Here is a 12633-nt window from a genome sequence, read left to right on the forward strand (position 1 = left end):
CAGCTGAAAAACGTCCAAAAAAATGCCTGAAAACAATACGCTTAGGTGTGAATGGAGCCTAATAGGACAGCTGGTGATACTGCAAGGACACAACAAGGGGAGGGACCTGGCGGCAGCAGGCAAGTGGATGCCCGCCAACAGGCGCTGCCATGATGGATCTGAAATGAAAGGTGCTCTTTAACCACTTAAGCCCCGGAAGATTTTACCCCCTTCCTGACCAGGGCCTACTTTGCGATTCGGCACTGCGTGACTTTAATGGACAATTGCGCGGTCGTGCAACACTGTACCTAAACAGATTTTACGTCCTTTTTTCCCACAAACAGACCTTTCTTTTGGTGGTATTTGATCACCTGTGCGATTTTTACTTTTTGCGCTATAAACAAAAAAACAGCGTCAATTTTGCAAAAATAACAATATTTTTCACATTTTTTTTATATGAAATTCCCCAAAAAAAAAGTAAAAATCAAAATTTTTTAACATTTTGGGCCAATTTTTTTTTTTTTTACCATATGTTTGGTAAAAATAATTGCAAAAAGCGTATTTTGATTGGTTTGCGCAAAAGTTATTGCGTTTACTAACAAAGGGAAAGATTTTTGTCATTTTTGTTGTTTTTTTTAATGCGTAATGGCGGCGATCTGCGATTTTTTTTGCGGGACTGTGACATTGCGGCGGACAGATCGGACCCTTGACTGACATTTTTGACACTTTTGGGGTTACCAGTGACATTTCCACAGTAATACATATGCACTGTTACTGTAAAATTACACTGGCAGTGAAGGGGTTAACTTTTTTGAGAGGGAGGGGTTATGTGTGTCCCTAGGGGCGTGATTCTAACTGTGATTGGCTGTGGCTTGAGGTGTAGGAACAGTGATCAGCGGTCCTACATAGTAGAACCGTATGATCAGTGTTTCTACACAGGGGAGAATGACAGGCGGCTTGTTTACACAAGCTGCCTGCCTTTCTCCCTCTCCCCCGACGATCGCAGAGTGACCGGCGGACATCGGGTCCGCCGGTCAAACGCGAGGGGGGGTCCGTGACAGTGCGGGAGCGGGAGCGCGCTGCCGGCGGCGCGCTCGCTCCCCAGAGCCTCACAGGCTAGTGACGTACGGAAAGCGGTTGAATAGAAAATTATCTTTAGTGCCGGTTCACACTTCCGCGTGTGCAGCGATCGCATGTAATATCGAAGCGCACTGCTCCTTCATTACATTCGATCGGATGTGCAGTGCGAATTCAGCCATACACTTTGTATGGCTAAATTCACACTGCACCCGCACATGACCCTTTTTTTCAGCCGCATCAGGATCGAATCGCACAGTGGTTCACACTTGTGCGATCCGATCCTGTGCGAACTGTCAGATCGCACTGTGATATGCGATCAAACTGGGGGTGTCATTAACATTTAATTGACACCTCCTGCGTATCGCATATGGCAGTGTGAACCGCCAGATGTGCGTTTGCGATGCGGGAACAGGCTGCAAATTCGCAGCCTTCCCGCATCGCACAAGTGTGACCCGGCACTTAGTGCCGGTTCACACTATTGCGATGCGGGAACACTGCGAATCTACTGCGTGTTCCTGCATCGCGTCTGCAGCACAGGCAGTTCACACTGCCATATGCGATATGCTGGGGGTGTCAATTCAAAGTTAGCGACAACCCCAGATCAGATTGCATATCGCAGTGCGATCTGGCAGTTCGCACAGGAATCGGATCGCACTGGTGTGAACCACGATGCAATCCGATTCTGCTGCGGGCTAAAAAAAGGGTCCTGTACGAGTGCACTGTGATTGCGGTGCAAATTCAGCCATACAAACTGCACAGACATCGCATGTGATTTTAGGAGCAGTGCGCTCCGAATTACATGCAATGTCTGTCATCACAATAGTGTGAACCGGCACTTAGATTGATTTTTACTCCAAAAGCATTTTATTAAAATAAATTTGAGAAAAATAAAAACAAAATCTGATTTAAATCAAAAGATCAGATTTTTTTGGATTTGTTTAAAAAAATCATCGATTTTTATCCACCCAGTTTTGCATGCTACTAATGCCTCGTTTCCACTGAGTGGTACGGTACGGTTCGGTTCAGTACGGTACGGTTCGGAACGGTACACATTGCGTTTCCACTGCCAATAGTACCCTTTCATGATAGGCGTGGTTTAGCAGGAAAGCTGTGATAGAGAATTCTCTGTCAACCAATCAAAGTTCTGCAGAGTGTAGCTCCACCCTGTTGGTACGGTACTAATGTGCTTGGTACCCCAATGAAAGGGTACCAAAAAAGTGGTACGGTACGGTTCGGAATTAGGGTACCATTCATAATGGAAACGGCATAAATAGCGTACCGTACCGAACCGTACCAGAAAGCTCAGTGGAAACGAGCCATTAGTGAACCTGTATTCCGGGCAGACCCAGCAATGTATCAGGGATGCAAAAAGCAATGTCAATCTGGCCATACACTAGTAAAATTCTGTGCAAATTTTTTGTTCTAAGAACATGCATTCGATTTTCCAGTGGTTAGTAAGGTCAAATCGATGTGTGTTTCCAACCGCAGTGTTGAGAAAATTCAAAGTAGCGGGATGGAAAATGATTTCTCGAACAAATTTCTAACAGTGTATGTGGTTTTCATTTGGGAAATTACATTAAAGCCGCAGTAAACCAAGGCATTGGAAAAAAAAAAAAATCTCCTGCAAGGCAAATACATAATGTGCAAGTATGCATTGCATACCAGCACATTATTAAATATTTTACTTAGAATGAAGCTCTCCAGCACTGCGCTGTCACTGCTGACAGGGCTTCAATCTGCACCTGGTATTTCTTCAGGGTTTGCGGGCTCTGGCAGCTTGAATGACCGAGCGGGAGTACCAGCTTGAATGGCCAAGCGGGAGTAACAGCTTGAATGGTCGAGCGGGAGTAACAGCTTGAATGGCCTAGCGGGAGTAACAGCTTGAATGGCCGAGCGGGAGTAACAGCTTGAATGGCCGAGCGGGAGTAACAGCTTGAATGACCGAGCGGGAGTAACAGCTTGAATGGCCGAGCGGGGTAACAGCTTGAATGGCCGAGCGGGAATAACAGCTTGAATGGCCGAGCGGGAGTAACAGCTTGAATGGCCGAGCGGGAGTACCAGCTTGAATGGCCGAGCGGGAGTAACAGCTTGAATGGCCGAGCGGGAGTAACAGCTTGAATGGCCGAGCGGGGTAACAGCTTGAATGGCCGAGCGGGAGTAACAGCTTGAATGGCCGAGCGGGAGTAACAGCTTGAATGACCAAGCGGGAGTACCAGCTTGAATGGCCGAGCATTCACCATTTTAATGTATTGAGAATCTACTTAGTATGTACAGCCAGCTTTAAGCTTTCTATTACCTTTGCAATACTGCCTGCTGCCTTAATCCTCCAGCAAAGAATTTATGCAGATATTGACTTTCTCAAAGCTGGTATAGGGTTATGCAAGCCCCCCTCATCCCCCCATCTCCTACATGATAATGCTCAGGCCTCGTGATGGGTTTCTTAGAATTCTGGAGGAGGCAATGATTATGTGTGGCCCATGGAAATTTGTGGGGTTTCAGAAGCAGACTGGGTAGAAGGTACAAGGAAAGACCAGTTGAGCTGGTACCTGCTGTATATTGGCCATTTTATTCTGCTGGGTTTGCTTTGAACTCAAGTTTACTTGTGTGCATTCATGCTTTTACCATGGCAGTTCTGATGTTAGGTTGTTGAGGAGCTAGATGTAACAGGCCCAGCTGTTATCAAAGCAAAACTAAACCACCCCAAATTATTTTAGGTGCCCATGGGTGGTTTTCCTTAATGTACCGCACAGCATATTGGAACATTACCCAGAAAAATTACCTCCCCCCCAGCACTGCTTTGAGAGTGCTCCCCTCCGCTACCGGTGTTTCCATCTTCACTAGGGTTGCAACCTCATCCCTTCAAAACCGAACACATATTAAGTACACAGGTTCTGAGGCTGATTAGGGTGGTAATTTACCACTTCTGGACCGAAAGATTTTCCCCAATAATGACCAGGCCATTTTTTGCAATTCGGCACTGCGTTACTTTAGGTGACAATTGCGCGGTGGTGCGTCTTGTACCCAAATATATTTGATGCCTTTTTTTCCCACAAATAGATGTAGCACTGTCCCCGCAGGGCCTGCTGAATAGTGTATTGATGGGCTCCCCTGATTACCAGCACATGGTTACGTTTAGATAAAGTCCCTGGATCCCTCCTTGCTCCTGGTGGCTCGTCACACAAATGAACAGTCTAGGGGTGTTGGTTTTTTGTTTTTTATTTGTGATTGGGATAGAAGAAGGGAATAGTGGGATACTCCAACTGAACTATTCACATTGGTTGAGGACTTCTATCTTCAGGACTTTCTTAACAATTAGGAATAGCCAGGCTGTTAATCTACATTGCCACTAGTGTAGATGGAGTTAAGTCTCTTGCTCTCTTTACTCTCTGACAAGTTGACTTAATGGACGATAACAAGTCGACTTAATGGACGATAACTTATCTTCGGGACACTCTCACTAGCATCCCCTTTATACTGACACCCGTCCACTGACTATCCTATGAGCAGGTTTGGCCCCTCAGGTCAGGCCTCTTGACACGAGATTCTGTACTCACTGTACTGCAGAGACAGATCCTCCAGTGTCTCCCCCGCCCTGCCAAAATGAGCCATGTCCTCAATGGCTCCGGGCAGCCGCCCCTACAAAAATACCTATACAAAAATTTTCATGGAGTATCCCACAAACCTGGAAAAGAGGATAGGGGAAATATATACAGGGCCATAGAGCATACCCCATATGTGGCCAGTAGATACAATAAGTTACGTGGAAAAATATATGTCTCTGCTATACAAATATTCACACATGTATGTACATAGGCATATACCAGGTGTATTTAAACCAATGCAGCCCCCACCAAACAAAAATCTGCTTGACAGGTAAAGGCATTACCCTATCTAACTAACTAAACACAACATCAACATTGCATAGATATATACAGAGAACAGTGGGGGCCTCTCTAAAATCCGGATGTCCCATGCAAGCCTGCAAAGGAAACAAAAGTTAGGAAAACAGAAGTTTACATTGTTCACCTACTCATGGTGAGACTGCCCTCTCATCAAAGGCAATCTTCTCACCAGCATCATCTCTATCTTTGAAATCCCCATGGAGATCTTCATCACTTCCGGCCCCCTAAGGGCACGCTTGACTCGACGTCCTGTTGTGTACCTGCAATAGACAACAAACAGATCCTGCCAGGCTGACTATCTAACACTTCACCAATGATTACTACAGGGAATCATGTTATGACTAATAACAGGCAAATTCCCTTTCAGACACCAGGGCACTGACTCTCCTATTATAGTCAGACCCACAAGTTCAGAATGAAGAAGTGTGGAGTCCACCCGACTGGTGTTCACAGTGTCCTTTCTTTCTGTAACACAGAGACAACACATCTTCTTCTGGCAGCAAGCTGTTTTGCTGGAGCCTGAGCAAACTTGCCTAACTTGTGAGTATCTGCAAAGCTCCTCAAGGGGTCCTTCACTCTGGCATCCCCCTCTCTGAAGAGACAATGAGTCACCACCCTTTTTTCACAAGGCAGCGACTCACACAGACTTCTTCCAACTGGCCCACTGCCCAACAGGATCTTCACAAAGTGTCCTTTGAACAAAGTATCTTTGCAAAGTGTCCTCTTCTGTACTTCAGCCATCCTGGCCAATTGGCCAAAAGGATCTTGGCAAGGTGTCCTATAGACATTGCTTCTTGTGACAAGCAGTAGCACAAAGCCAAAAGTGTTCACTTAGAGTCCTTTGAACAGGAAGTCTCTATGGACTAGAGGGTTAATCCTCTTCCAGATGAAGAAACTGTACAGTAATTTAGCTGAATCCCAACTCCGTTTGCAAGGATAGAAGGGAAAGGGAATTTATAAATAAGGCTCCAGCCCTAGCAACAACTCTTGACATAGTAAAAGCTCTTCAGTCACTCTAGGTCCTTTTACTTTAACTTCACATCACCAATAAACGTTTAGGGTAACTAGCCTTTTTACAATACAACTCTCCTGACAGGAATGGGAACTCTGCATCTTCAGCAATAATAGTCAGGATGAGGTATCCGTATATTCTTTACTACAGGATCTTGAATTCTAACGGCCCAAACCTGGCCTGTTCTATTTGGGCAATGAACTTCCACACGATCGATGTGGATGGACCGCCCCAAGTTCCAATTGGCCTTAACAGACAGTAAGGTGTCCCACAGCTCAGGCCTCTTCTTGTTGCGATATGGCTTAGGGATGTAAAGAAAGTCCCAAACGACTTCATCACACCAAGCCCATTTTTTGGCCTCAATCTCCTCCATAATCTCCCGAGGAGCGTACGAATAATCATACCCATACTCCAGGGCCACCTTCTTCTGTATTAGGCGCTGGAACTGAGAGAACCTGGGAAGTCTCTGTCTGTATTTTCTCCCAGGTGGGGTATGTAGGGTCTCCTCTCTTTCGATGAGGCTGGCATAGGTGTCATTCTGGTCCCGAGCCCGGGTGTAGGTGCGAGGTGGGGGTAGATTTGGGACCCTTGTGGCATAGGCCTCACAGAACCACAAGTTCCTGGCACACTGCATACGAACGACCGCCCCCTCGGTCTCATCACTGAGTGAACTGGGACTTGCAGAGCTCATTCTCTTTTCTGTTCCCCAGTCCCATTCAGTCTCTTCCTCTGATTTCCACTCATCGATTCCCTCTTCCAGGGACCCATACTGACACTGGAAATGGGGTGACCCTATGTCAATGGATCCATACATCTCACCTCTGAGATACGGGTCTCCCTGGCTTGACACACTGTAGTGCAGGTCTGCTTCACTGGTCCCGGCCCCAGCAGCGCTCTCAACACTCCTCTTCCTCTGCCCACAAGGATCCCCATTATAGATGCCAGCAACTCTCGAGTGACTCCTGTCTCCCAACTCACACTCAGTTTTCTGGGCTGACAATCGCTCTGCACTGCTTGCAACAGCATATCGTTGCAGTGCCCACACTAGCTCCACACATGCAGCCGCATAGACACATTCAAGTACCGGCTACATACCAGCCCGAGAAGCTCCTTTTCTACTCCGCTGCACAGGGCCAGTCTTCCGGTAGGCACCAACTGTATCCCACAGGGTCGAGTTCAGCAATTCATTCCGCTCAACAGGTACTCTGCCAACACATGGGATAGACCCATGCGCTCCGGCTCACTCCCGCATCCGCCATCTTGCTCCTCCACACACGTGTCTGCTCCTCAGCTCCTACACCTGATGACAGAAGTGATTTCTTAGCTTTCTTCCGCCACTCGGATTGGCAGCTCGCGGGTGGGGACTCCACCCAGGACTCGAGACTAGCTGACCCTCTGGCGGCGCAAAGGCATAATGTGCTAGTATGCATCACATACTAGCACATTATGTTAAACTTACCTGAAAAAGAACTACAAAAAGGATAAGGAGACAGGAAGACCCCCTGAGAAAGAGTCAACTAGGGACACCAATTGGATGGAATTCAAAAAGTAATAACTTTATTAAGCCACATATGCCAATGCAAGAAAAAACTGTGTAAATAGGTGAAAAAGAAGCGTTCTAGTGATGTGATGCCATCGCTAAAGGCAGCGTCCATCCTCCTTCCCGGTTTGCGGCTCCGGCACTGTAACTGGCCGTAGCCGCGATGACGTCACTCCCGCGCATGCGTGCGGGAGCTACCAGTCACAGCACACTGCTCTGAAGAAACGGCATGGGTGGCCGTTCCTTCAGAGCGCATTGGCGCCAGTGACATAACTGGCTGCTAGCTCAGTAAATATCTCCTAATTGGTGCATGTTTAGGAGATATTTACACTAATTATAGGTAGGCCTTAATATAATGGCTCTTTAGGGGGTGTGCTATAAAAAACAAACAGCAAAGCACAATAGCTTCTCACTTCCAAACCCATCCCACAATGGAATTGCACTGATAGTATTTACCTAGTGGTGATTGCTGGCTAAGCATAACTGCACACAATCAGAAGAAAGCCAATCTACATTATAGATACAAAAAAAATAAATAAATAAAATAAAACCATTGGTCATGGGATGTTTATATAAGCTACACAATAGGTATTACATTTATTGCAGCCGCCCCCAGGCTTAGTGGTTACAATACAACTCTGGTGCATCAGCCTTTGCATACAATTACATGTTTCTGGAAGTGAAAATTCTGGTTTCCATGACCTTGTTACTTAGATGTGCTACAGACTCCGTTGAGGACTGAGAGATGTTGAAAACTTTAAACAAGTAAGGTGAGGGAAGCTTGCTTACAAATGCAATGAAATTTTATTGATAGATAAAACTTTTTGTAAGTTTTTAACTATTGGGAAAGGGTCTGAACATATGTCAGGTTTCTTTTGCTGTCCCCATTGGGAAGATTCACCTTCTTCTATCGAAGAAGGTCCAAGATCAAAGATCCACCTATCTTCTATCAAAAATCAATGAGAAATCCAAAATTTTACAAGGGTCACCAATAGTGTTGAGCGAACACGGACTGTATTATTCGTGTTCGTACCGAATAATTGGATTTTTTGTACCCGAACACGGACACGGACACTTTACTGTATGTTCGGGTAAAAATCCGTGTTCGGTCGTTTTATTTCCGGGTTTTGCATGCTTTGGCGCTCTTTTCATGGCGGGCTTTCAACAGCCAATCAACAATCGTTTAACTGGTGTGCCTTAAGCCATCCCAGCCATGCCTGCAAATGTCTCAGTAGCTGTGATTGGCCGTCTGAAGCATGTGACCAAGTCTTTATAAGTTCGAGGCAGCCGCAGCGGCGTCATTATGCTGCTTAGATTCAGGGACAGAGCACACATCAACGTGCTGGCTGCTGATTAGGGAAAGATAGGCAGGAAAAAAACATTTGTGTCCGGATAGAATTGAGGGACAGGTCGGAGTGTTTAGGCAGGGCGAGTTGTAGGCATTTTAGGGATAGAGTCTGCTGAATTATATAGGGTCAGTGTCTTCTACAAACTACAATCGATATTGCTGTGTGGGGGGTGGGGTGAATCTGCACTCAATCCTGATCTACGATCTCTTCTCAATCCTGTTAGGGACAGAGTCTGCTGAATTTTAGGGAAACTGTGTTCTACAAACTACAATCGATATTGCTGTGTGGGGGGTGGGGTGAATCTGCACTCAATCCTGATCTACGATCTCTTCTCAATCCTGTTAGGGACAGAGTCTGCTGAATTTTAGGGAAACTGTGTTCTACAAACTACAATCGATATTGCTGTGTGGGGGGTGGGGTGAATCTGCACTCAATCCTGATCTACGATCTCTTCTCAATCCTGTTAGGGACAGAGTCTGCTGAATTTTAGGGAAACTGTGTTCTACAAACTACAATCAATATTGCTGTGTGGTGTGGGATTGGAGATAGGCAGGTGTCAGTGATCCACATCCATTTTTCTGTGTGTGAGCTGCAGTGAACACAATCTTTTTGGGCTGCAGTGAACACAATCTTTTTGGGCTGCAGTGAACACAATCTTTTTGGGCTGCAGTGAACACAATCTTTTTGGGCTGCAGTGAACACAATCTTTTTGGGCTGCAGTGAACACAATCTTTTTGGGGTGCAGTGAACAAAATCTTTTTGGGGTGCAGTGAACACAATCCTTTTTGGTGTGCAGTGAACACAATCTTTGTGGGGTGCAGTGAACAAAATCCTTTGTGGGGTGCAGTGAACACAATCTTTTTGGGGTGCAGTGAACAAAATCCTTTTTGGGGTGCAGTGAACAACATCCTTTTTGGGGTGCAGTGAACACAATCTTTTTGGGGTGCAGTGAACAAAATCCTTTGTGGGGTGCAGTGAACACAATCTTTTTGGGGTGCAGTGAACACAATCTTTTTGGGGTGGAGTGAACAACATCCTTTTTGGGGTGCAGTGAACAAAATCCTTTTTGGGGTGCAGTGAACAAAATCATTTTTGGGGTGCAGTGAACACAATCTTTGTGGGGTGCAGTGAACACAATCTTTTTGGGGTGGAGTGAACAACATCCTTTTTGGGGTGCAGTGAACAACATCCTTTTTGGGGTGCAGTGAACACAATCTTTTTGGGGTGCAGTGAACACAATCTTTGTGGGGTACAGTGAACAGAATCTTTGTGGGGTGCAGTGAACACAATCTTTGGGGGGTACAGTGAACACAATCTTTGTGAGGTGCAGTGAACACAATCTTTGTGGGGTGCAGTGAACACAATCATTGTGGGGTGCAGTGAACTCAATCTTTGTGGGGTACAGTGAACACAATCTCATACTGAAGGTTTGAGGGTGCTGCCTGTTCCATACTCCCCCTACTCCTCATCTAGCCTTTTAGGGGTACAAACAATAGTAATTGGGGCCTAGTGTGGTTGTGTACGTGTGATATACATACACTTTTTTGGGATCATATTTTCTATTCCGCTATTTAATCAAAAACCTTTGGGGATCAGTTAAATTGGGGGATAGTCTGTGTTGGTACGTGTGAGAGAGATCCACCTTTCCAAGTTGTTGGGGTTCATCTCATACTTCTGAAGGTTTGAGGGTGCTGCCTGTTCCATACTCCCCCTACTCCTAGCCTTTTAGGGGTACAAACAATAGTAATTGGGGCCTAGTGTGGTTGTGTACGTGTGATATACATACACTTTTTTGGGATCATATTTTCTATTCCGCTATTTAATCAAAAACCTTTGGGGATCAGTTAAATTGGGGGATAGTCTGTGTTGGTACGTGTGAGAGAGATCCACCTTTCCAAGTTGTTGGGGTTCATCTCATACTTCTGAAGGTTTGAGGGTGCTGCCTGTTCCATACTCCCCCTACTCCTAGCCTTTTAGGGGTACAAACAATAGTAATTGGGGCCTAGTGTGGTTGTGTACGTGTGATATACATACACTTTTTTGGGATCATATTTTCTATTCCGCTATTTAATCAAAAACCTTTGGGGATCAGTTAAATTGGGGGATAGTCTGTGTTGGTACGTGTGAGAGAGATCCACCTTTCCAAGTTGTTGGGGTTCATCTCATACTTCTGAAGGTTTGAGGGTGCTGCCTGTTCCATACTCCCCCTACTCCTAGCCTTTTAGGGGTACAAACAATAGTAATTGGGGCCTAGTGTGGTTGTGTACGTGTGATATACATACACTTTTTTGGGATCATATTTTCTATTCCGCTATTTAATCAAAAACCTTTGGGGATCAGTTAAATTGGGGGATAGTCTGTGTTGGTACGTGTGAGAGAGATCCACCTTTCCAAGTTGTTGGGGTTCATCTCATACTTCTGAAGGTTTGAGGGTGCTGCCTGTTCCATACTCCCCCTACTCCTAGCCTTTTAGGGGTACAAACAATAGTAATTGGGGCCTAGTGTGGTTGTGTACGTGTGATATACATACACTTTTTTGGGATCATATTTTCTATTCCGCTATTTAATCAAAAACCTTTGGGGATCAGTTAAATTGGGGGATAGTCTGTGTTGGTACGTGTGAGAGAGATCCACCTTTCCAAGTTGTTGGGGTCCATCTCATACTTCTGAAGGTTTGAGGGTGCTGCCTGTTCCATACTCCCCCTACTCCTAGCCTTTTAGGGGTACAAACAATAGTAATTGGGGCCTAGTGTGGTTGTGTACGTGTGATATACATACACTTTTTTGGGATCATATTTTCTATTCCGCTATTTAATCAAAAACCTCTGGGGATCAGTTAAATTGGGGGATAGTCTGTGTTGGTACGTGTGAGAGAGATCCACCTTTCCAAGTTGTTGGGGTTCATCTCATACTTCTGAAGGTTTGAGGGTGCTGCCTGTTCCATACTCCCCCTACTACTAGCCTTTTAGGGGTACAAACAATAGTAATTGGGGCCTAGTGTGGTTGTGTACGTGTGATATACATACACTTTTTTGGGATCATATTTTCTATTCCGCTATTTAATCAAAAACCTCTGGGGATCAGTTAAATTGGGGGATAGTCTGTGTTGGTACGTGTGAGAGAGATCCACCTTTCCAAGTTGTTGGGGTTCATCTCATACTTCTGAAGGTTTGAGGGTGCTGCCTGTTCCATACTCCCCCCTACTCCTAGCCTTTTAGGGGTACAAACAATAGTAATTGGGGCCTAGTGTGGTTGTGTACGTGTGATATACATACACTTTTTTGGGATCATATTTTCTATTCCGCTATTTAATCAAAAACCTTTGGGGATCAGTTAAATTGGGGGATAGTCTGTGTTGGTACGTGTGAGAGAGATCCACCTTTCCAAGTTGTTGGGGTTCATCTCATACTTCTGAAGGTTTGAGGGTGCTGCCTGTTCCATACTCCCCCTACTCCTAGCCTTTTAGGGGTACAAACAATAGTAATTGGGGCCTAGTGTGGTTGTGTACGTGTGATATACATACACTTTTTTGGGATCATATTTTCTATTCCGCTATTTAATCAAAAACCTCTGGGGATCAGTTAAATTGGGGGATAGTCTGTGTTGGTACGTGTGAGAGAGATCCACCTTTCCAAGTTGTTGGGGTTCATCTCATACTTCTGAAGGTTTGAGGGTGCTGCCTGTTCCATACTCCCCCTACTCCTAGCCTTTTAGGGGTACAAACAATAGTAATTGGGGCCTAGTGTGGTTGTGTACGTGTGATATACATAC

At 45.5% G+C, this 12633-nt stretch overlaps 1 protein-coding gene across 3 annotated transcripts in view; it reads left to right on the forward strand.

The window, feature by feature from the left end:
* Positions 1-12633, forward strand: part of GLIPR2 (GLI pathogenesis related 2) — a 198585-nt gene that overhangs the window by 25341 nt on the left and 160611 nt on the right. The window lies entirely within an intron of this gene.

Source organism: Pelophylax lessonae (genome assembly GCF_965119305.1).
Source record: "Pelophylax lessonae genome assembly, chromosome: 7".
NCBI lineage: Eukaryota > Metazoa > Chordata > Amphibia > Anura > Ranidae > Pelophylax > Pelophylax lessonae.